Here is a 3,760-nt window from a genome sequence, read left to right as displayed (position 1 = left end):
TATTTGAGATTTCTCTTGTTTCTTGAGGTAGAGTGTATCTCTATAAACTTCCCCTTTAGAACTGCTTTTGGTACATCCATAGATTTTGGAGTGTTGTGTTTCCATTTTCATTTGTTTAGAGTTATTTTATGATTTCCTTTTGGTTTCTTCATCAATCTCTTGGTTTTTTAGTAACACGTTGTCTAGTCTCCATGTGTTTGTTTTTTTCCCATTTTCCTTTCTGTAATTGATTTCTAGTTACATACTGTTCTGGTTGGAAAAAATGCTTGATATAATTTCTCTCCTCTTTAATTTGTTGAGACTTGTTTTGTGGCCTAGCATGTGACCTATCCTGGAGACCATTCCATGTGCACTTGAGATGAATGTGTATTGTACTGTTTTTGGATGGAATGTCCTGTATATATCTATTAAGTCCAACTGGTCCAATGTGTTATTTGAGACCATTGTTTCCTTATTGACTTTCTGTCTGGATGAACTGTCCATTGATATAAGTGGGTGTTAAAGTTCCCTACTATTATTGTAGTGTTGGCAATTTCTCCCTTTATGTCTGTTAATATTTGCTTTATATATTTATGTGCTCTTGTATTAGGTACATATATGTTAACTAGTGTAATACTCTCTTCTTGTACTGATCCCTTTATCATTATGTAATGACCTTCTTTCTCTTTTGTTACAGACTTTGTTTTAAAGTTTATTTTGTCTAATATGAGTACTGCTACCTCCACTTTCTTGTTATTTCCATTTGCATGAAATATCTTTTTTCCCCCACATTCTTGCTTTCAGTCTGTGTGTGTCTTTAGCTCTGAAGTGAATCTCTTGTAAGCAGAATATATACGGATCTTGTTTTTAATCCAATCAGCCACACTAAATCTTTTGATTGGAGCATTTAGTCTATGGACATTTAAGGTGTCTACTGATAGGTACATACATATTGCCATTTTGTTACTTGTTTTCTGATTGTTTTGTACTTCTTTTAGTTTCTTCCCTTGTGTTTTGATGACTTTCCTTTTTATTTTATTTTTATTTTTTAAAATTTTTCTTGGAGTATAGTTGATTTACAATATTGTTGATGACTTTTAGTGGTATGCTTCTGTTCCTTTCTCTCTAGTTTTTGTGAATCTATTGTAGGTTTTTGATTTGTGGTTACAATGAGGTTCATATATGTTGACCTCTAACTATATCTACTTGTTTTAAATGGTAGTAATTTAAGATCAAACACATTCTAAAACATCTACATTTTTTTACTCCTTTCCCCCATATTTTGTGTTTTTGATCTCATATAAATATGGAATGCTTGATGAATTTGCATGTCATCCTTTCTCAGGGGCCATGCTAATCTTCTCTGTATCATTCAAATTTTAGTATATGTGCTACCAAAGCAATCATCCTTTAACATATTTGTAAAGTTGGTTTAGTGTTGCTAAACTCGGTTAGTTTTTGCTTGTCTGTAAAACTATTTATCTCTCCTTCAGATCTGAATGACAGCCTTGTCATGTGGAGGATTCTTGGTTGTAGGCTTTTCCCTTTCATCTCTTTAAATATATCATGCCACTCCCTTCTGGACTGCAGGGTTTCTGCTGAAAAGTCAGCTGATAGCCTTATGGGAGTTCCCCTGTACATACCTCGTTGCTTTTCCCTTGCTGCTTTTATGATTTTCTCTTTATCTTTAATTTTTGCCATTTTAATTACAATGTGTCTTGGTATGGATCTCTTTGGATTCATCTTTTGGGGATATTCTGTGCTTGCTGGATATGAATGTTCCCTTTCCCAGATTAAGGACGTTTTCAGCTATCATTTATTCAAATATGTTATCTGCCCTTTTTTCTCTCTCTTTTCCTTCTGGTACCCCTGTAATGTGACTATTACTATGCTTAATATTATCCCAGAGGTCTTTTATACTATACTCATGTTTTAAAATTCTTTTTTCAGTTCAGCTTTGGTGATTTCCACTAGTCTGTCTTCCAGTTTGCTAATATATTCCTCTGTATCAGCTAGTCTACTGTTGATTCTTTCTAGTGTATTTTTATTTCAGTTATTGTATTCTTCAGCTCTGTTTGGTTCTTCTTTATATTTTCTAACTCTTTGTTAAAGTTCTCACTGTGTTCATCCATTTTTCTCCCAAGTTCATTAAACATCTTTATGATTGTTACCTTGAACTCTTTATCAGGTAGATTGTTTATCTACAGTTCACTATGTTCTTCTTTTGGGGTTTTATCTTGTTCCTTAATTTGGAATATATTCATCTCTTCCCTCATTTTGCCTCATTCTCGATTTCTATGTATTAGGTATGTTGGTTATGCTTCCTGATCTTGGAGAAGTGACCTTATTTAACAGATGTCCTATGGGGCCTGGCAGCATACTCCTCTCTGGTCACCAGAGCTATATGCTTTAGGGGTGACCCTATGTAGGCTGCTGGGCCCTTCTGTTATGATGGGACCCACTACTGCAGACAGCTGGTAGATGGAGCTGATCCCTGGCATGGTTTGTTGCCAGATCCTGACTCATGCAGGGGCTGCCAACCTGCTGGTTTTTGGGGCTAAATCTTGGTGTGGCTGATTGCATGGACAAAGGTTATCTGGGGCTTGTGCCTGACCTGCTTCTGGGCAAGGCTTAGTTCCTATACTACTGGCCTCTCAGCCTGGGGGGTCCTGGGACTGGTGCTGACCAGCTGGTGAGTGGGTAAGCCCTTGTTACCAATGGGCTAGAGGAAGACTCCAAAATGGTGCTTGGCAGCACCAGGGTCATGTGGTAAAATGAGGTCTCAAAAATGACTGCTGCCAGCATCTATCTCCTCAGGGGGTGTTGCATTTGGCTCTTGCCTCTCTGGGAGCCTCTCCAAGATCAATAAGTGAGTCTGACCCAGGCTCCTTTCAAATTACTGACTCTGCACTGGGTCTCAGAGCATGTGTGGTTTTGCACGTGCCCCTTAAGAGCAGAGTCTCTGGCTCTCCCTTAAGCAAGTCCCACTGGCCTTCAAAGCGAGACATTCAGGGAGCTTGTCTTCCTGGTGCAGAACCCTGGGGCTTGGAATCCTCATTCCTTTGGGGAGAACTTCTGCAATTGTAATTATCCTCCCGTTTGTGGGTCATTTACCCAGGGGTGTGGGTCTTGACCAGACTGCATCTTTGCTCCCACTACCAATGTCACTGTGGTTCCTTCTTTATATCTTTAGTTGCAGAAAATCTTTTCTGCTAGTGTTCAGGTTATTCTCATTGATAGTTGCTCAGTAAATAGTTGTAATTTTGGTGTGCCCAATGGGAGAAGGTGAACTCAGGGTCTTCCTACTCCACTATCTTGGCAGCAACTCCAAAGTGCTTGAAAGTGTCAGTGATGGGTGGCTGATAGGTCTCCTGTCTTATGACTTCTCTTTCAGAAGAAAATGAAATGTTTCCTGTACTCTTTTTTTTTTTTTTTTTTTTTGTGGTACGCGGGCCTCTCACTGTTGTGGCCTCTCCGGTTGTGGAGCACAGGCTCCGGACACGCAGGTTCAGTGGCCATGGCTCATGGGCCCAGCTGCTCTGCGGCATGTGGGATCTTCCCGGACCGGGGCACGAACCCGTGTCCCCTGAATCGGCAGGTGGATTCTCAACCACTGCGCCACCAGGGAAGCCCATTTCCTGTACTCTTAGTGCCAATGTTTCGTGTAATTTAAAAAAAATTTATTTATTTATTTATTTATTTTTGGCTGCATTGGGTCTTTGTTGCTGTGCATGGGCTTTCTCTAGTTGCGACAAGTGGCGGCTACTCTTTGTTGAGATGA

General features: G+C 39.6%; 1 non-coding gene across 1 annotated transcript; it reads right to left on the bottom strand.

Moving 5' to 3' along the window:
* Positions 1 to 1,279: 1,279 nt before the first annotated feature.
* On the bottom strand, positions 1,280 to 1,382 carry LOC112067536 (U6 spliceosomal RNA). Its single transcript, XR_002893331.1, has one exon. It is a non-coding gene; the product is annotated as a U6 spliceosomal RNA (small nuclear RNA).
* Between the last annotated feature and the right edge of the window lie 2,378 nt (positions 1,383 to 3,760).

This window comes from Physeter macrocephalus, chromosome 12 (genome assembly GCF_002837175.3).
Source record: "Physeter macrocephalus isolate SW-GA chromosome 12, ASM283717v5, whole genome shotgun sequence".
Lineage (NCBI taxonomy): Eukaryota > Metazoa > Chordata > Mammalia > Artiodactyla > Physeteridae > Physeter > Physeter macrocephalus.
The sequence above is the reverse complement of the archived record's forward strand: the minus strand, read 5'-3'. Positions and strand labels throughout refer to the sequence as shown.